Genomic DNA, 22,543 nt, shown 5'->3' on the forward strand with positions numbered 1-22,543 from the left:
ACAAGACAGGGAGAGAAAGACCGAAACATCAATGATGAGAAAGAATCATTGATTGGCTGCCTTCTGCTTGCCCCCTACTGGGGATCAAGCCCACAACCCTGGCATGTGCCCTGACTGGGAATCAAACCTTGACCTCCTAGTTCATAGGTTGATGCTCAACCACTGAGCCACATGGGCCGGGCACTTCAACCAGTATTTTTTAAATTTCCACTGGGAATTATGCTAGGCACTTAGGTCCTTACACAGATACAAGAATGAAAAGGACACATGCTGTAAAATCTAGCAGGCAAAGCAGTAATTATGGTACAAGGCAAAAGGAAAGGTAGAATATGTTTGTTATAAAAGTATTCAGAGGAGAGGGGAGAAAGAGGAAGAGTGAGGAGGGACAAGGCAGTGAACATTTTCTTTGGGACATCAAAAACGTGCTTCTGTGTATTTTATCCTCATGACAGATTTCCAAAGGTAGGCATTCAAATTCCCTTTTTTATTATTGAGAAAATATAAAGAGATGAAATAGCTTACAGGGTCTGTATCAATCTGTGACTCTGAGCGACTTTGAGGAGCAAAGTGGACCCCTACCTACCTTTCCCTCCCACACATTCTTACACAAACATTTGCATAAGAACAAGAAATAAAATTTTGTTGAGTTATGTTACTTAGATTTGGGGCTGTTTGTAATTGCAATGTAACCTATAATATATTATCAATCAAAGGCATTCTAGGTAAAGGGAAAAGTAAATATAAATGTTTAAATGAGTCTATCAAAAGTGAAAAATGGGAGAAATTTAGTTTGGCGAGAGCATACCACCTGTGTAGGGTGGTAATACGGGATAAGGTTGTAAAGACCAGTTGGGTCTATGTTATAGAAGCCCATCACAGCCAGACGGAAAGCAACTACCCTCAGTTCAGAAGGTGTAATTTAGTACTTAAGCAGTAGGCTGAATACATTATATGAAGATTAATCATCAGCAAACAAAGCATAGAGTAATAGTGCTTTCTAAACTAACTGATTTATTACCCTATATTTTGAAGCTGTTTCCTGTATTCTCAAGTGGATACAAACAATTTCTGTACCACATATCATTGCCCTCAAGGCCCCATATTCTAGGATTATAGACAAAGTGATATTCTGTGAGAGAGTTACTAAAAATCAGAAAATAAAGTTCTATCCAGGTTTATGAAAATGCTATATAACTCACCAGAAGAAGACCTTGAAAGGAAGATAATAGCAGAACTAGGAAAAGTAGAACCTGATGCAATGCCTAACAAGCATTTCCCTCAGTCCTAGCTCCTCCTCTCACAAATAATTGAGATATACGTAGTCTCTTTGAAAATTTAAAGTTGCAGATACCTTATATTTTATTCCAAGACCTCTATAATAATCCTATATAATAGAAGCATAGTATGCAAATTGTCCCCTCAACCAGAAGCTCGTCCAGGAGTTCAACCAAGGGGCGGGACTGTCCAGGGGAAGGGAAGGAAGCCCTGGCCAGCAGCCAGCAGCTACTAGAGACCCTACAGTGCACAAATTTTGTGCACTGGGCCTCTAGCAAATGATAAACAAGAATCATTGTTAAAGTAGACAGACTATTCCTAGCTGGTTTGGCTCAGTAGGTAGAGCGTAGGCCTGCGGAATGAAGAGACCTGGTTAAGATTCCAGTCAAGGGCACATGCCCAGATTGGGGGCTCGATCCCCAGTGGGGGATGTGCAGGAGGCAGCAGATCAATGATTCTCTCTCATCATTGATGTTTCTATCTCTCTCTCCCTCTCTTTTCTTCTCTGAAATCAATAAAAAAAATTTTAAAAAGTAGACAGACTAAATTACAAAGGATATATTTTAGTACATTTTATATTGTTTGAATTTTGGAAGATGTACTGTGATGTTGTTTTTTTAAGTTTACTAATTTGTACATTTTATCAAACTCAATCCTAAGAAACCTTAGGAGCAAAATATATTCAATTTTTCAAGAACAATAAATCGTTGTTTAAACATTCTTTGGAATTCTGCAAAATCCACTCCTACCCTATAGCTCCACAGTATAATTAAGATGTAAAAGTTCCCAAGATGTCTCATAGTAAAGAAACATCTTTAACTTGATTTGAGTTAAATAAACTTATTTCCTCAGAGGACATTTTTTGTTCACTGTTTCTTTGCAAACAAACCTAGTATCACCCCTTTAGTGCTAGGCTAGAATGGTTATGGTTTCTGAACCTTGGCACTATTGATGTTTTTGACCTGTATTTATTTTCTATTGCAAAATAACATGACAAATCTGGCCACTTATAACAACACCTGTTTATTACCTGGCAGTTCTGCAGGTCAGAAGCCCCGTTGTGTGGTTGAGTTCTCTACTCTGGCTTGGGATGAATTCTAATCCAGAAGCTCAGGTCCTCTTCTAAGCTCATATCTGTTAGGAAAAGAACTCAGTTCCTTGTGATTGTCAGATTGAATTCCTGTTTCCTTGATGGATGTCAGCCAGGAACTGCCCTTGTCTCCTAAAGGCTACCTGCAGTGCAGCAGGATAGTAAGAAACTAGGGAAGCTCCTTGACAAGTGGAATAAGGGAAACTGAGACAAAATAATTAAACAAGGCCAAACAATTGGAGCAACTTATATCCAGCCAATGAATCACAAGGTTTTATCTTCCTCGAGGACACTTGAGGAGCAAATGATTAACACATTCTAGACCATCCCAGGGCAGACCGGCCTTAGTCACGGTGCCCTCTTCAATGACGTTCTTTGAAAATAAAACTAACCAGAAAATAACTCCTGATCCCTCTATACACACATTTTGATGAATCAACATACTGAAGGATACACCTGGAAAGCTAATGAATATTTTGTTCAGACCATTCACTGAGAATCCCTTAGGATTCCCACTGACCAAAGAAAGATAAAAAACCCTCAAGACAAAGGACCCACAGTGCTTCTCCCTAGAGCATGCCCACTATGTGTATCTCTATTGTTTTTTCTCCTAAAATCTAATGGATCCCATGAAAGTTGCAACCAGTGGAGCAGTGGACAGTGGCACCTTGTCCTCAGTTTACCCACTGAACCTGTCTCCAAGGCTCGGTTCCCTTTTTCTCTGCCTTTCTATTTCCTCTTGCTTCTTCTACCTTAAGCCCTTTCTTTGTTTCATTGTCCCAGTTTTAACAATACACTCTCAAAATCACCTGTATTAGGGTTGTGAAATCTTCCCTGTACAAGGTCAACAACCCACGTTACTGGGGGGGCCCACGGCAGAGCAACTCTGGGACCAGACCCCATCTTGTAACAACAGATCCTTAACCTCCAGCGCCTAAATCTGGGCAACAAAGAACTTCCTTTACTTCTGTGAATCTCTCTCTCACATCCAAATCTCTTTGATTTCCTCTTCTGTGACCACTGGGAGAAAACTCTCTGCTTTAAAAGGGCTCATAGGTTTAGCCTCCTTGATCTCTTTATCTTGAAGTCAACAGTGCCATAGAACCAAAGTCACAGTTTTGAAGTCTCATCATAGTCAAGGTTAGGGATTATATAGAATGTGTCCTCTGGGAGGGGTGATAAATATTCAGGTTTATCTTAGAATCCTGCCTACTACAATTTTGTGGTGGGTGCTGATCCCTGCATTGTAGGATGTTTAGCAGGATCCCTGGCCTCTACCTTCTAGATGACAATCACACCCCCTGCCCTTGTTATCACAATCAAAAATGTCTTCAGACTTTGCCAAATGTCCCAGGGGGAAAAAGTATGCCTGGTTAAGAACCTCTGGTTAAAACCCTATACTATTATTATGAAATTCAGTGTAAAAATTTATATTGTCTTACTAAAGTCTGATAAAATGTGGATTTGTTAATTTATTAATACAATTTATTAATAAGTTGGTGCTGATTTTTAAGCATATTTCCTAGCCAACATTAGTATAATCAACATGTTTGCTTATATGGAAAAACACAGCACTGGTTGCTTTGCCAGCAAAACAGCAACAACAACAAAGATTTAACACCACTTTAAAAACTTAGGCAGATAGGAGACAGATTAGTGGACACTTCAAAAAACTTGGACTCTACTGAAAATATTGAGATAACGCATTAACAAAAGTCATGGCGGGGAGCATATTGGCCTTCGAGTTCCAGTTTTCCTTCCGTTTGTTATGAATTTGCCACCTATGGAATTTTCTCTGCCCTTTTCAGGTTTATTTATAACTTCAATCTGGAACATTCGGGTTTTAAGTTTCACAGTTTTTACAACTAACTCTGTAAAATGGAAGTATCTTTTATTACTTCTAAAAAAGTATGTTTTGTGAGTTTCTGGGGACTGACTCTTCAAATGTCCTCTGATTGCTAAAAACTTTTATGTCCATCCTCTCATAATATTTTTGAATTTATGGATTTTACAATATCCCTTCTTGACTTTTATTTCTTCAGGTTAAAGAATTCTATTTTTTTTTAAATTCTACTTACATAGTAGCATTTTTTTTTTAGCTCCATAATTCATGATACCTCCAACTTTTGTGATGAGGGGTCAGCTTGCTTTTTCGAAGCCTTGCTGCCAAAGAATATGCTAACTAGTTGTGTGACCTTTTAGACAACTTAAATTTGGGTGCTCATTGTCCATATGCTAATGTAGATATTATATCACATATCTTTTAGGATGGTTAAAATAAATAAAGTTATTCCAAGGCTTAATGTTGTTACTTAGCTCACAGATATCACTAGTAAATTTACCCATTCATTTAAGTAGTATGTGTGGAAAGCTAGTTTGTGGTGATGCTGGATATTAGAAGTTGAAAAGACACAAAACAGACCAGCCCTGGTTTTCATTGACCTAGTAATTTGTATGCTCACACAAGGATAAGGGAGAGGAGAACAAAGATGTTAATTGTGATGTTCTTGCCCCACAAGTAAGAAGTCACCACACAGGATGAGACATTGACCACAATTCAAAATTTTCTGTCTTTTCAAACTTGTAAGCAATAGGATAGTACATAGTTGAAATCCTAACTATGCATTTAATAGTTAGAATATTACTTCTGTAGATAACTACAAAATACAGATATCTGGGCCATACCCCATGAATTTTCATTCATTTAGTTTTTAGTGGGGAATGCTATCTGAATGTTCAAAAATGGTCAGAGGTATTTTTGAAACATAATTCAACTAACAAAAGAAATGGTCCTCTGGTCAAAGATTGATGGTTCCCTATAGCATTACCCCTTGACCAGTTGGGAATTACTGCCTTAATTATTTTATTACACTGTATAGGCTTTTCTTCACGTGGTAATTTCTTGCCTGAAGTGCAGTTGCCAAAAATGCATAGAATATTTCAGGTCTGTATGTATTATTATTGTTAGAAGTGTACAATAATATTTTCTGTTTTGTGTTCAACACTCTTAAACAAAAATTCTCAACATTCCAACATAGTGTGATGATATATACAAGGCAAAGCCCATAGTAATTGCTTCAGCCTAGAATATGACTGAATACTAGAGAATCAAATTTAAATTGAAGACATTTTTAATATTTAATATAGACATCTATATGCTAATTCTGTAAAGTTCATATGCTTTCCTTCTTCCATTTATATAATTTATCCTGATCATCTTTAGATTTTTGCTATTCATGTACCATTTCATTCTCCAGATATATAATAATATCTACAAATTTAGCAGGCTTACTAATTACTTTAGAAATCATATTAAAATAGTAAATAATTATGCTCTCATAAGCATTTTTAGAAGCCCTTCCATTCGCAGCTTTACATTAATCTACTTTTAATCTATGTTCATTGACTGTAATTCAAATGTATCCATAATCTATTCTTTCCATATTTTTCATAATCCTTTAATTTTTCAATGTGTTTACCTTTTCCAAAAACGTTTGACTGTTGTTAGTCTAATTTTTCCATTCTAAGAAAGAAAAAGTAAATAAACAAAAAAATTCAATTATTAATCAAAATGATCTTCATTTATAGAAGTTTTGCTATCTTTTTCAAAATATATACAATTCCATAAATTTCCTCTAATCCTACCTTCAGTGCATTCGACTAAGTGTAAATAAGTATGCAAATGAGACTAACTGGCTATAATTCATAGTTATTCCAGGAGCCCCTCTCAGGAATAAAATCAATAGGCATTCTTAAAGAAACTATTAATTACACCACATTTTCATAATTTTACTCTGACACTTTTTTCTCCAAATTCTGATCATTGCTTACTTAGTAGTCTCTAGTGTTTCCTTAACATGCTGGTTTTCAAGTGTCTTTACCGCAGCTATAAGGAACATAGCTGTAAGATATACATATTTACATGGCAGCTACAGAATGTCCAATGCAATGGTTTACCAGACACCTCCTCACTCCAACCTATACTCGCCCTCTAATTTTTTTGGATAATAATAGATACAGATTGAGGTAGAACCCAAGGTGTATACAGGCATGCATGTCATTGAGCTTTTTTGCTGACCTTTAGAAATGGGCATCCTGAACTGGATGTGATTTGTTTGGCAAAAATGAAGATATGTCACAGTTCTTCCACTTTTAGTGTTCTGGATCAATGAACACCCATTGTAAATGTAATTTGTATTGGGTCTTTGCCTTCTTCTAGTATTGTTGTTTCATTCTGGTTCTGAAATTTACCATTTTCTATAGAGATTAGAGATCAGGTCCTATCAGTGAATAGACATAGGATGTGATTTGAGCTTTTTGTAGTCTAGAAGCAATGCATGTGACACCCTCATTATAATGATGGAAAGAATCCCAAAAAGTTAAAAATTCTAACATTTGCATTAAAAAAAATAAAGGAAAATAAGGCTGTTTGACTGTGACTATTTGCCAAAGGCACTAAAAATCATTTCTTTTCACAAATGTTATTCAAGGCAAGAGGAGTTTGGAATTTTCTCCTTTAAATATAAGAAGCATCTTCTTTATTTCTTAGGATGATGATGAATCATTTCCAAAAATACATTCTTTTGAGTTGAAATGTTTCATGCTTGAAGAAAGCCTAAGGCAAGTAAAGTTTAGATATCTGAAATTACCAAGTTTCATATGCTAACATATAATCAACTGATATGTATGCTATATTAAAAATGTAAATATCAGTAACAATTCTTACTTTCTCATACAAAGGTTTTCTCTCAACTTCTAGGAATATTAAATTTACTTTCACAGTTAAAAATCAGGAATCACAGCTACAAAGCTGAGGTCTAGAGGACAGGCAGCACATGTCCCGGGCCTCCATCCCCACCTCCTCCCCTCCACCCTCAGCCCCAGGCTGAGGCAGCCCCAGCCCCAGAAGCAGAGCCCAGGCCTGGTGAACCGCCTACATCCACAAAGTAATTAGTAAGCCTACATCCTCATGGCCCTGGAACCTCTCAGGGTATGGAACTTGTGAGCTATAAAAACTCATCCTCAGTCTGGGCCACTTTCCCTGGGAAATCCTTCCTCAACAGCATGCTAGTGGAGGTTGGTGTCCTGGTTGGCAAAGACCTGTCAAGGATTTTTCGTGAATGGGCTGACACTTGGAGGCCAGAAATGTCTGTTATCCGGGACTCAGTGCTGCTGGATGAGGAGTTTACTATGGATCTTCGAACCAAGAGCAATGATGGAGCCCCCTCCTTCAACATCACTGTCACGTGTCTGTCAAGACAAGACATTAGTCCTGCTGATGGGCAAAGAAGTGGTATGCTCAACAAGAAATGTAATGAAATGGCCCCCCACTGGAGGCGTTCCCAGCACTGACCTGGTTGTTCCCTTCCACCTCACCACTCCCCGCTACCTTTGCACCTCTCTCCTTCCCATACACACACATACACCATTTTTATTTGGGGGGCCATTACTCCACACCCTTTATTGCTGCCAAAAACACATAGACTTGGGCCTAGGGCTGGGTGGACAGACACCTCCCCCTACTCATACCTCTCCTGAGTGTGTTTTATTTTGTTTTGTTTTGTATACTGAATAAACAAGATGCTACTAAAAAAAAAAAAAGTCAGGATTTGTAAAATTAAGTTAACTAGCACAGAAGATAACACTTGTAAAATTAAAATAATTTATAGGAAGAGAGTCACAGAAGTGAGGTGGAAATGTCACTAAGATTAAATATTTGCTGAATTCTGTAATTAAGTAAATATAGTAAAAATGTCAACACCATTTTAATTAACTTACATATGCTATCTCATCACAGAATTCCCTATTTGAATAGCAGACATAAGGAAAACATATTGAAAAAGAACAAAGGGGTCATTAAAATACCTGTAAAATGGGAACTAGGGCACAAAAATGTTTAAATAACTGCTTTTTTAAAAAAATCTTTATTGTTGAAAGTATTACAGATGCCCCCATTGACACCTTCCACCTCACAACCCCTTCCCCCAAGCCTTCACCATACTCTTATCTATGTTCATGGGTTACACATATCTATAATAATAAAAGCATAATATGTTAATTAGGCCAGATAGCCGAACGACCTTCCAGACGTCCTTCCAGATGAAGCCACAGCAGCAGGGACTGAGGCAGAGGTGGTTAGGGGTGATCAGGCAGGCAGGCAAATGGTTAGGAGCCAGAGGTCTTGGATTGTGAGAGGGATGTCCATTTGGTAGTAGGACATCCCCTGAGAGGTCCCAGATTTCGAGAGGGTTCAGACCGGGCTGAGGGACTTCCTCCCTCCCCCTGTGCACGAATTTTGTGCACCGGGCCTCTACTATACATATAAGTTCTTTGGTTAAACTCTTCCCACCCTGTCTTCCCTCTGAGATCCATCAGTTTGTTCCATGCTTCTATGTCTCTGGATCTATTTTATTATTAGTTAATTTTGTTCATTAGGTTCCACATGTGAGTGAGATCATGTGTAAATAACTGTGTGTTTTTCTTTTTTCTTTATTTTTAAATCCTTACTAGGGGATATACTTTTACTGATTTAGGAGAGAGAGAAACACGGATCAGTTGCCTCCCATACAACCCTGACCAAGATGGAACCCACAACCTTTTGGTGTACAGGACAACACTCCAAACAGCTGAGCCACCCAGCCAGGGCTAGAACTGTGAGCTTTTATTTTATGTAGTATTTTGGTTTTATGTCACTGTTTTCATTTGACAAAATTTTTCAAGAATAAATATGTATCTTAGGCATAGTATTGAGAGTTTCAAAAACTTTTATTCAATGAGATAGCTACTCTAGGAAACTTAAAGTTTAATGAGGAACCAACATTTAAAATAATAAGTATAATATATTGACTTGATTGCTACATGTTTAGAAGAAAGTCTGTCTTAAAGAAATAGCCTTGGCTTTGAAATGAGAGTGAAAAATGTTGATCCTTGTTCTGCCACCACAAGTGGTATGAGTTTGTCATGCCACTTAAACTCTCAAAAATACTATTGATCATCTGCAAAATGAAGATATAAAATCCTAGAGGTATGAGAAGGTTTATATGAGAAATGGCACTTAGTGGAGTACATAGCACATAGTAGGCATTCAACAGTGGTTGCTATTATGTTCAACAGTGAATCATTTGTTTCAAGGTGAAGGGAATCAGAAGGACTATTAGAAAGGCTTTAATGATAAGATACTATTGGACCTTAGCCTCAGAGGATGGCTTTTATATGCTGTCTGCCAATAATAAAATTGTCTCTAAGCTATATTTGTCCCTGACCCTTATAAAAAAGGTAAAAACACAAAGAGTGATAATGAATTAACTACTTTCAACATGCCTAAACCATATTACCTTTGATTCACACATGCTTTCAAATAAACCAATACCGACTTGATACATTTGCTAGGGGCCAGGACAACTTCAACTATGTTTTAACAGCTTTTCTGAAAGGATGCCTTGGTCTTTCCAGTGGGTTGACAGGAAGAGACTACTCAGGTTGAAAATAGGGAAATAGAGTTCATTTTCAGATTGAAAATGGGAAAGTTAGCAGATTGCAGCCCTGCTATTTTGAAGACCTTCAGTTCTGTCAACACTCTTATCATGCTAGGACCTTGTTATTTTATCTTTTTCTAAAGAGTCATGGACAGAAATATTTGGAATAAGGACAGTGGTTAATTATGCTTTTGAGGAGAGGTTGGAAATGGGTGAGACTATTAACAAGAGCAGAGGTCAGAAAAATAACATACAAGCATGATCACAGCTCATTCTCCTCAGCTTTGAGAAATTGTTCTATTGGGTCAGAGAAAATGTGAATCATGTATTGATACATATGCATAGAGTACATTCAGTGAACTAGAAGATGACAGAATGAGAAGAGCACATGACAAAGAAACTGGTGGGGCTAGTGGTACAGGGGAAAAGGGAATCTTACTCAGGGAGGGCTGAGGGCTTTCTGGATAAATAGATACCTTAGTTGAACAAAGGCGGGGGGGGGGGGGGTCTTAGGGTGGGAGAGAAACAGCACTGATAGAGAGTAGAACTTTGAACTGATTAATTAAATACCTAAAATATACATTTTTAAATAAGAAAATACTGAGATACTTTTAATTAGCAAACTGGAATCCTATCTGTCCTCCAATGATGTTTTTATCCATCACTATTCTGAATATAGAACAGTGGGTGTTAGAAGACTAAGGTTGGATCAAACACAATTAATTTGCTCAATTGAAAGTATTGGGTGAATTGTGTCATCACTTTATGGGCACAGAAAGACACGTTGGGCTCTGTACCTTTCACATCTCTCTGTCCTTTTTGGTAGACAGAGTAGTTTTATCAACCTTCTGCATTGTTGAAAAGAGAAGGTTGTCTGGATGGGGTAGTTCAGATAAGGTGAGTAAACATTCAAAAGGCATCACTTCCACTCTACTTTTAGGGGAAAATAGGCTAATATGAAAGAAAAATCACTGTAGGACAGAGATAAGGAGGACAAACAACATAGTTCTTTGGCCATGTGGTTGTAACTAGTGTCCATTCACATAACAAAAGAGCCTGTACTCCCAGGCACTGGCACTGGGGAGATGCAGGGCTTGATCACTTGAAGGTGGCATAGAATTTTCAATTACAGTTGACATTCAATTTTTTATATTGATTTCAGATGTACAGCATAGTAGTTAGACAGTTATATAATTTACAACATGATGCCCCCAATAAACCAAGTGGTCACTTGGCACCATAGTTATTACAATACTAGGGGCCCTGTGCACGAATTAGTGCACCTTGAAAGGAACTGTGGGCCACGAGGCTGAGGTGGGCACAGGGCCAGATCTCGGCCCATCCTCCACTCCCCTTGCCTGGCCCCTTCTGCTGTGGCCCTGGGTACCCTGTCTGCCAGCAGTCCTGCTCCTAACACCACCACTCCCATGCACTGACGGCTCCAGCCCTGCTCAATTGGGACTGGCATCAGCAGCGGTGGCAAGCGGGGCCAGCTCTGTCAGCAGGTGGAGAAGCCCTGAGGGATGATCGGGGCCAGCTGACACTGCTCGCACCTGCTGACAGCGTGGAGAGATCGGGGCTTGCACTGGGCGCCAGGAGCAGGTGTGAACAGCAGCTCCAGCACCATTAGCGTGTGCGAGCATCCAGAAGAACCATGTGCGCAGGAGCAAAGAATTTTCAGTAACTACCAGAGGCTTGCCCCAATGACAGTGACTGGCGCCTCACCTTGGTCTGGCGCCCCCACTCACCTACTCCACCATCTCGCCATGGCCGACGCCCATCATTGTTCGTGCTCTGCCACCTGCTGCTGATACCCGCCATGTTCCACACACGCTCCCTGGTGGTCAGTGCGCATCATAGCGACCAGTTGTCCAGTTGTTCAGTCGTTCGATTGTTCTGCCATTCAGTCTATTTGGAAATTAGGATTTTATATATATAGACTAGAGGCCTGGTGCACGAATTCGTGTACTGGTGGGGTCCCTCGGCCTGGTCTGCAGGGATTGGGCCAAAACCATCCTGGTGCATTGATTTGTCTAGGGCGTGTCCAGCCCATCTTGCCCAGTCCCCATTGGGACCAATTGGGGCTGTCTCGCCCAGTCTCAATTGGGGCTGACCTGGGCCAGCCGGCCAGGGAAGGACTGCAGGAGGGCTCCAGGGTATGTCCCGCCCATCTTGCCCAGTCCCAATTGGCCAGACCCCAGCAGCAAGCTAACCTACCAGTCAGAGTGTCTGCCCCCTGGTGGTCAGTGCGTGTCATAGCGACTGGTTGAACGGTCGAACAGACATTCAGACACTTAGCATATTAAGCTTTTATTATATAGGATTATTGACTACATTCCCTATGCTATACTTTACATCCCTGTGTTTATTTTGTAACTACTAATTTGTACTTCTTAATTCCTTCACCTTTCTTACCCAGTTCCCCAAACCTCCTGCCCTCTGGCAACCATCAGTTTGTTCTCTGCATCCCTGCCTCTGTTTCTGTTTTGTTTGTTTGTTTATTTTGTTCTCTAGAGTTCACATGTAAGTTAAATTATATGGTATATGTATTTCCCTGTCTGACTATTTCATTTAACATAATACCCATTCATGTCATTGCAAATGGTAAGATTTCATCATTTTTTATGGCTGAGTAATATTCCATTTTATATATGTACTACAACTTTTTTATCCATTTGTCTATTGATGGGAACCTGTGTTGCTTCCATAACTTGGCTATTATGAATAATGCTGCAATGAACATAGGGGTGCATATATCTTTTCAACTTAGTGTTTTAGATTTTTTTCAGATATATACCCAAAAGTGAAATTGCTAGGTCATAAGGCAATATAATTTTTAATTTTTTGAGGAACTTCCATACTGTTTTCCATGGCGGCTACACCAATTTTCATTCCTACCAACAGTGCATGAGGGTTCCCTTTTTTCCACATCCTTATTAACACTTGTTTATAGATTTATTGCTGATAGCCATTCTTATAGGTGCAAAGTGATATAGTGGTTATAATTTGTATTTCTGTTATACAGATGGCCAATAGCAGGGGTGGGCAAACTTTTTGACTCGAGGGCCACAGTGGGTTCTTAAACTGGACCGGAGGGCCGGAACAAAAGCATGGATGGAGTGTTTGTGTGAACTAATATAAATTCAAAGTAAACATCATTACATAACAGGGTACGGTCTTTTTTTTTTTTTTTTTTTTTTTTTTTTAGTTTTATTCATTTCAAACAGGCCTGATCCACCCCTCTGGCCGTAGTTTGCCCACGGCTGGCCAATAGACATGTGAAAAGATGCTCAGAATCACTTCTTTGGGGAAGTGTATATTTAGGTCCAGGAAGCTGGCATAAACTTTTAAATAATTACTCTGCAGCTCACTTCTAAGACCCCACAGATATGAGGGCTTAAATTTCAAATCTAAGCTTTTGAAACTCAATTTTTGTTTCTTTCAGACTAATGCCTTTGAGATAAATATTAAAGCATGTTTGAAATTCAAAAATAAGCGTTGTCTTTCTAGTTATCTGAACTTTTCCTTTCCCAGAGATAGGCAAGGTAGAAAATCAGAGCTTCCCAGACTAGAGAAAAATCAAGTTTATGTATATGCAGATATAAATGTATAAACTCTATCTAGATGTATATAGCTATATACATCTAGATATAGTTTATCTATATATACATACGAATATATATATAGCAAATGTGTTTGTAATATATAGCATTTATATAATAAATAATATGTTATAGCTATTATTTTTTTTGAAACACCATTTCTAATTGCTTTTCCTTTATAAAAAGTATTCCATCAAGAAATACATTTGGGAAACATGGGTGCTTTGTGTGTTTTTTGTAAGTGATGATATATTACCATATTAAATGTTATTTAGAGCTGTGAAATATATGTATATGTTTTAAAATTTTATTCATTGATTTAGGGAGAGAGAGAAACATTATTGTTCCACTTATTTATGCATAAATTAGTTGATTCTTGTATGTGTCCTGACTGGGGATGGAACCCACAACCTTGGTTTATTGGGTTGATATTCTAAGCAACTGAGCTACTTGGCCAGGGCCTAGAGCCCTGAAATATATTTTTAATAGATTATATTTTAAATACCAATATTGTTTAAATTTTCTTCATGAATTAGGGATTTTGGGGTAAAAATGAGTCAACAACATTCATTCCTTGGTAAAACATTGTACATGTTTAAAAGTTCTATTTTATTGTTATTGCTATAGTTTTCAATAAAGATGGAGGACAGTTAAATAAAATATGTTTAAATGCCTGTGACTGCCTAATTAGTAAACATTTTTTTATGATCTTACGATGGGTAGGACTCTTGTAGCTATAATATAAAAATTAGAAATATAAAAAACATATTTGTAATATTTAGATTTAAAATGTTTTTATTAAAAATATGCCATAAAGTTGAAAGACAAATGAAAAAAATAGTTGCATTATCTGACTATCTTATTTTTCAAAATACATTACTAGCTTCCATATTTCAGTAAGAAATACATAAATTTCTTTAAAAACAAAATGGTATGACCAGGCATCTACCGAAAGAAACACAAACAACAATGTACATCATTTAAAAATCTCAAATTCGCTAATGGCCAAATAAATGAAAAATTAAAAATAATTTATTATTTTTTGCCTATCAGATTGATACAAATTTAAAAGATTGATCATATTCAATGTTAGAAAGGATTGGAGTATATACTATTGATAAACCAAATTAGTGTATCTATCTGGAAGACAATTAGGTAATATACATGTAAATATGTCATATGCATTTCCTTTTACCCAACAGTCTTGGTTCCATAAATTTATCTATATTGATACAAAAGAAACAAACATAGCATAGATCTTTATAAAAAATCAAGCATATGAGAATGGTTAACTTTCTGGAATATTCCCACAAATATTGATAAAGTTGATTACTAAGTATGTCCATACTTAATATAATACATATTTATTGCTGTGCAGAGTGAGGTGGGAATGAGAGTGGTGAGAGAGCCTAGTGTCATTGTACACCAATCTATTTGCAGTTAAAGTGGGATAAAATGGAAAAGACTGTGAGAGGAGACATTCACTCTATGTTATGCTGTTGTGGGTTTGTTTGTTTGTTTGTTTGTTTGTTTTCCTTTTCCCTAAGGAGTTTGTATAACTTTATAGTTTAAGAAGCAAGTGCAACCCTAAAAAACACTTTCACATACAAAAAGCACATTTTGGTGGAGAAAGAAAAGTACAAGCATACCTCGTTTTATTGCACTTTGCTGATGTTGTGTTTCTTACAAATTGGGTTATGACAACCCTGTTCAGGCAAGTCTATCAGCACCATATTTTCTAGCAGCATTTACTCAGTTGTGTCTCTGAGTTTTCAAGTCACATTTTGGTTTTATTGCAATATTTCAAACTTTTTCACTATTATATTTGTTACGGTGATCTGTGATTGGTCATCTTTGCAGTTACTATTGTAATTCATACTATTTGCAAAAGTTGTATGTGTTCTGACTGCTCCACCAACCAGCCCTTCTTCCATCTCTCTCCCTCTCCTCAGGACTCCCCATTCCCTGAGATAAAACATAATTGAATTTAGGCTGATTAATAACTCAACAATGGCCTCTAAGTGTTCATGTGAAAGGATCACAAGTCTCCCACTTTAAATCAAAAGGACACAGACAATAGTGTGGTGAAGGCCTGGGGGAGAGGGATGAAGGTGGGGTGGAGAGGGTCAATGGGGAGGAAAAAGGTACATCTGTGTATATATATATATATATATATATATACATATACACATATATATACATATACATATATATGTATATATATATATATATATATATATATATATATATATATATATATCGCAAAGGAAAAATTCTTGAAGGAAATTCAAAGTGCTACTCTACCAAACACGCAACTGACAAAACAACCAACCAACCTCATTGCTGATATGGAGAAAGTTTTCACATGTTTAATTATGGTATGTACATTGTTGTTTTCAGACAAAATTCTGTTGCACATTTAATAAATTACAGTTTAGCGTAAATATAACTTTTATAAGTACCAGAAAACCAAAATATTGTATGACTCTCTTTATCACAATATTTACTTTATTGTGGTGGTCTGGAATTGAGCATGCAGTGTCTTTGAGGTATTACTCACTAATGAGAATAGATAACAATTCATCTTGTATAATACTAAATTAATAATCATGTTACTAACCTGGATACGTTAAAATGATTATGGTGTACTTGTTTAAGTTATATGAAAAAATACTATTTCTTAGCCATTGAAAGTTGTCTATTAGAGTTTTAATTTAAATAGATTACATAAACTAAGATTCAAAATAGGAAATGAAGACAGTGCAGCCTATCAGATTATCAGAATTGCAAATAGTGAGCACGTTATACTGATAACATTTTAAAATATAAAAGAATTAAAACACTCTTGAAACAAAATCAATAAAAATGCCCCAAATTGGAAAACAGAAAAACTGTGTAATTAAACACTCAAAGTATTCTTTTTTTTAAAGAATCAATTATTTGAAACTTGGCAATAGCTCTGTGAATCTTATAAAATGTAAAAGTTAGTGATAAAGCATATTTTAAATAAAAATTACATATTTTTTTCAAGTACAATTTCCTGGAATCTTTTTCTAAGCCTTTAAAAAGATTTTCAGAGAAAAATAAACCATTTTGATGCTGGGTGATTTAGACCTCATAAAAGGTTAACAGAATGCTAGAAACCTGATCAGCGCATGCATTTGTTTCCCTGTAGGAAGCTGAGCTTTATTAAGTATATAATTCTAAGTTGCTGGAGAAATGCACGTGGCACGCAGACCTGCTGGCCGCTCTATGGCATATCACACGTGTCTTGATTTTGTGCTCAATCCTGAAGCCCAGAAAATAACAACAGAGGCTGATACCAGCTCCTCACATTGTGTGTACTCTGTTTATAATGCACTATGGTCTTTATGGTGTGTTTGTTTAAAGTACAGAAAATTAAGTTTTTTAAGTGATAAAATTAATGGGAAAATAACTGAATTAAAAAGCAAACATTCTGAGAAGTATTTGGTGCAGTACATTTTAAAAGTCAAATGAGAAAACCCTCAGATTAATTTGAAAATCACAATAGCCCTAATAGTTTTTATTTTTTAATATTTGTGAAGGGAGGGAGAGAAAAAATAAAGAGGAAGAAGAATGGGGGAGGCAGAGGGTGCGCGGGCAAACAGCGGGGCCAGCAAGAAGCTGCCGGAGGGGAGGGGTTTGACGGGCCTGCGTGAAAAAGGTGAAGGAATTAAGAAGTACAAATTGGTAGTTTCAAAATAGTCATGAAGCTATACAGTACAGCATAGAAAATATAATCAATAATATTGTAATAATTATGTATGGTGTCTGATTGGTACTGGAAATATCAGCGGGAGCACTTTGCAAAGTATATGTCTAACCACTACATCTGAAATTAATACAAAATAATATTGAATGTAAACTGTAATTTAAAAATAAAAAAAATAAAATTAATTAAAATCTTAAAAAAGAAGCTGATCCTGTCGGTACCCGAGGTTTAACCTGGTGGGAGGCGCGTTCCCCAGGAAGAGCAGAAGGGGGCCTGGGGGATGGGGGGGGAAGAAGGCAAGCTCTGCACATGTTAACGTCCAAGTCACGTTGACAAAGCCAAGCCCAAGGCAAAGACCCAGGACAGAGTCCAGCAGGTCTACGGTTGATGCTTGTAGTCTTTGCACCAAATGGGGCTCAGAGTCGGGCCGGGTGACAGTATTTGGCTCCTCTGTTGCCAAATACTGTGGGGTAGGGACAAGAAGAGACTCCAGCACATCAGAAGGCAGGGGGTTCAGGATGCCTTCCAAGCAGGCTGGGATTCTGCAGGGGTGTCAGAACCTGAGGGGCACTGAAGGGGAAACTGGAAGGATGACAGGACTGGGGAGGCAGAAGTGGGAACATTGAGGGAGTCAGCGGCTCCAGCGAGTTCATGCTTAGTCCTCACTGTCACTGAGCACTTGTGGTGATTTCTCAGGATGGTTGCATGCCCCACCTATCGGTGGACTGGGCTCCCACTCTACTCCAGACAATGTTATCCATTTAGGACTGGGAAGCTGCCTGCAGCAGGCAGGGCTCAGGTAGGAAGGAAACCACAACCGCCCTTCAGGGGAAAACCAGAGAGCGCTCACTTGTACTTGGCAGCCTCAGGAGATACTTCTGTTTAGTTTGTTTCGTCTTATTTTTGTCACTCTGTTTTATTTGTATTGTTTTCCCACAGCCATGCATACAGTCCTTTTAACACCATACAAAAGCCCTAACATGGCAGAACAGAAATTCTCTTTCAAGTGGCTGTGCAAACATAAGAACTTACCTAGCATTGGATTCATTAGTTCAATTACAAGGTGACCTTCTTTCTCTCAATGTTTAATTTCTGATGAACCAATATTGTGACTGAGGACACTTCTTCTCTTCTAAACAACAGGTGGATATTACTCTATTCTGGGGAACGGGTATGCAAGATAGCTAGGGAGGGTGATCAAGGAGTCATCACAGAGCCATGAGAGGTGACGTTTTAAAAATGTTTTCTCTGAACCATGCATTCTACATGCAAAGTGACAGAGAAAATGAGATGTTTGCTAAGTTTATCCTCTTAAGGAAGAAATAATCAAACAACTGGAGACTGTTCTATGTGCAGCCAGCACAGGTGATGCTATATTATACTGATGTAAATTAAACAACTCTTTTCTAGGATATATTTTTAAATCTAGTATGTTCAGGTAGTGTATGTGTGTATGTGTATAAATTTCCTTTTTTCCAGATAGAATTGCAATTTGTTTTAGTTCCTTCAAAAACCCACCTCACGCCCTAGCCGGTTTGCTCAGTGGATATAGCGTCGGCCTGTGGACTGAAGGGTCCCAGGTTCGCTTCTGGTCAAGAGCACATGCCCAGGTTGCTAGCTTGATCCCCAGTAGGGGGTGTGCAGGAGGCAGCTAATCAATGATTCTCTATCTTCATTGATGTTTCTATCTCTCCCTCTTCCTTCCTCTCTGAAATCAATAAAAATATTTTTTTAAAAAGAAAAAAACCCCGACCTCACATTGGCTATAAAGAAATGGGGACAAGAGCCACGAGAGTGAAGAGCAGAGAAGAAGCTCATAAGCAGATGTGAAGTTTCAATAAACCTATGGAAGGTGAAAAAACAAGGAGGCATAAGTTCAGACAAAGAGAAGAAAGCTATCCTTTAGGATAGAGGAAGTTTAGGGTTGGGTCAAGAACAGTGATGGCGAACCTATGACACGGGTGTCAGAGGTGACATGCAAACTCATTTTTTGGTTGATTTTTCTTTGTTAAATGGCATTTAAATATATAAAATAATATCAAAAATATCAGTCTTTATTTTACTATGGTTTCAAATATCAAAAAATTTCTATATGTGACACGGCACCAGACTTAAGTTAGGGTTTTTCAAAATGCTGACACGCCAAGCTCAAAAGGTTCGCCATCACTGGTCTAGAAGAATCCTAGACTCACATCAAGTTTAGGAATAAGATAGACCATATGTAACTGAAAGACCATATGCAATTGCTAGCTAATGTGTGAGAGAACCCTGAAATCTCAGTATTACTTTTCAGGTTCATTTGTTATGGGATACTCCTGGTCAGGGTTTGGGACTTCTCGGAGGCCTAAATCCTGGATCCTTACTACTTTCATCTGGGCCTCAGCTATCTTCACAATGTGGATTCAAAACTAAACAAAGCAAGAGCTATCTAGTGCACTCAGAAGAACTTCATAAAAAAAATTATGTTCAAGGAACACTAACAGGGTACTATGAAAAAGGAACCCTTGTAGAAAGTGAAAAAGCATTAGGATTTAAAAGTGTGATTGTTTAAGAATTTTTTTAATGGTAGTAAATAAAAAAAGAGAAGGAGGAAGGGAAGTGCTTCTCTACTGGAAAATGAGATCTAAAAAAAAGAAGGATAATAGTATTAGGAAATCCCTATTTCGCAGCATATGATATAATTATTGATTCAGGTCAAAGATCATCAATGGCTATGAGAATCCTTTGGTACCATTGTGTCAAGTAACTAAGGATTAAAATAGAGCCAGTGTATCTCCCCACAGATCATTTGCTAATTGAAAGGAGGAAAGCCCTCTGCAAAGGAATGGATGACAGTTACCTCCCACATAAGATGACTGTAAGTCACACCCCCCTTGAATAGTGAAATGATCCGACATTGTGGTTCTCCCGATCAAATTGAATATGAAAACCACACCTCACCTGTGAGATATTATTTCCCAGAATGTTTAGCTTTAATCAAGGCTTTAGTCTAATCTGTTGTACAGTGTTAGATGCTAGACATGTGTGACTATTCAACATGAATCGTCACTAGTCCAAATGAAGACATGCTGTAAGTATACACACAAGATTTTATTTCCTACTAGAGGCTCCGTGCATGAAAATTCATGCACTCGGGGGGGAGAGGGGGTTCCCTCAGCCCAGCCTGCACCCTCTCACAGTCCAGGACCCCTCGGGGGATGTCCACCTGCCGGCTTAGGCCTGTTCCCCAGGGGATCAGGCCTAAGCTGGCAGTCAGACATCCCTCTGGCAGTCTAGGAGCCCTTGGGGGATGTCCACCTGCCAGTTTAGTCCCACTCCCTGGGTGATCAGGCCTAGGCTGGCAGTCGGACATCCTTAGCACTGCTGAGGAGGCAGGAGAGGCTCCCATCACCACTGCTGTGCATGCAGCCTTCAGCCCGGCTTGTGGCTGAGTGGAGCTCCCCCTGTGGGAGCGCACTGACCACCAGGGGGCAGCTCCTGCATTGAGCATCTTCCCCCTGGTGGTCAGTGTGCATCATAGCAATCAGTCATTCCTGGTCGTTCTACCATTAGGATCAATTTGCATATCACCCTTTTATTATATAGGATAGTACTTTAAATAAAAAAAGGTAAAATATATTAACACCTTTTAAAATATTGGTTACATGATGAAATTATGTATTTTGGATATATTGGGTTTAATAAAATACCTTATTAGAATAATTTCATCTTATTTTCTAATTTTTTAAAAGTGGCTATTGGAATATTTAAAGTTACATATATGGCCCACATTATATTTTGTTTGAACAGCACTGTTTTAGATCTCAGTTTACAAAAATACAGGTCACAGAGAAGCAAGATAATGACCCAAAAGGAAGCAATTAAGCAAATCCAGAGTGTGGAATAGTCTACCCTACAACTGTCCTAAACTAATCAGAAATAAAACGTCAAGGGGAAAAAATAAGAGAACTCTTTTAAAATAAGAGAATGAAGAAACAGTGTGGACATAAATTAGATTGGATTGAGTTTGAAGAGGAGAAAAAAATCCAGATAAATGGCTATAAACCTTTTCCTGGGGAAGGGTAGAAAAACTTGAATGTAAAATAGACATTACATGATGTACAGAATTATTACTACTTAAGCATGATATTGTGTGGTTATGTAGGAGATTGTCCTTATTCTTAGGGGATGCATACTGAATGATTTTGCAATGACAGGTCTATAACTTACTTTCAAATGGTTGAGCAGAAATGTGAGATAGGGGTCAAGGAAATTGCAAAATATTAAAAATTGCTGAATCTAGAATAAAGTATTGTACTATTTTTTTACACATAAAAATTTCTCACATTCTTTCCCTTTGTCTTGCCACTGAAGATGCTGGGGTCACTGGCCATCACCCCGCCCCTTGTTACTGGTATTGTAAGAACAAACCATACCCACAGGCTCGCTTCTGCAGAGGTGTCCTGGTGCCAAGATATGCATCTTTGACCTGGGGTGGAAGAAGGCAAAAATGGACAAGTTCTTAACTGTGCCACCAAGTAAATACATGGTGAAAAGCTGTGCCAAAGATGGCTTTCACTGTGGCTCCACCCCTTCTATGCTATCCGCATCAACAAGATGTTGTCCTGAGGGGGCTGAGAGGCTCCAAGCAGGTATGTGGGGCGGTGCCTTAGGAAAAACCCCAGGGCACAGTGGCCAGGGTCCACATTGGCCAAGTCATCGTGTCCATGGCACCAAACAGCAGAACAAGGAACATGTGACTGAGGCCCTAAGCAGAGCCAAGTTCAATTCCCTGAACACCACCAGAGCCACATCTCCAAGCAGTGGGTCCTTAAGTTTAGTGCGGATGAATTTGAATACCTGGTGGCTGAAAAGCGACTCATCCTAGATGGCTGTGAAGTCATATACATCCCTAATCACAGTCCCCTGGACAAATGGTAGGTCCTGAATTCATGAGTGTCTGAGTGCTGTCCCCACCTTACACTCACCAATAAATTCTACTTCCTGTCAAAAAAGTTTTCTTATTAAAAAGGCAAGGATTTTTCACTTAGCATAATATCTCCAGGTCCCGCCATGTTATCTTAAAGAGTAAGAGGCCCTTCTTTTTTACAGCTGCATAGTATTCCATTGTGTAAATGTACCACAGCCTTTTATTCACTCATCACGGGAGACTTGAGCTTTAAAATGTATAGATGATGCTAAAGCAGAATTCTTTGGAAGGACCAATCAGGAGCTAGCAAAGCATATAGCTACTCCTAAATAAAGAGCTTCACCGGCCACCCACTTTGGGTCTCCTCTCTGCTACTGGAAGTCCATATCTCTCTCTCAATAAACTTCACTTCTGCTCACCATCTTTGTCCATGAACTCATTCTTCAATTTTGCAAGACA

General features: G+C 38.3%; 1 pseudogene; it reads left to right on the plus strand.

The window, feature by feature from the left end:
- The first annotated feature begins 7,429 nt into the window (after positions 1 to 7,429).
- On the plus strand, positions 7,430 to 22,095 carry LOC139006179 (large ribosomal subunit protein uL16-like; annotated as a pseudogene).
- The last annotated feature ends 448 nt before the right edge of the window (positions 22,096 to 22,543 follow it).

This window comes from Myotis yumanensis, unplaced genomic scaffold, assembly GCF_028538775.1.
Source record: "Myotis yumanensis isolate MYYU_CA2020_CCGP unplaced genomic scaffold, mMyoYum1.0.hap1 SCAF_3, whole genome shotgun sequence".
Classification (NCBI taxonomy): Eukaryota; Metazoa; Chordata; class Mammalia; order Chiroptera; family Vespertilionidae; genus Myotis; species Myotis yumanensis.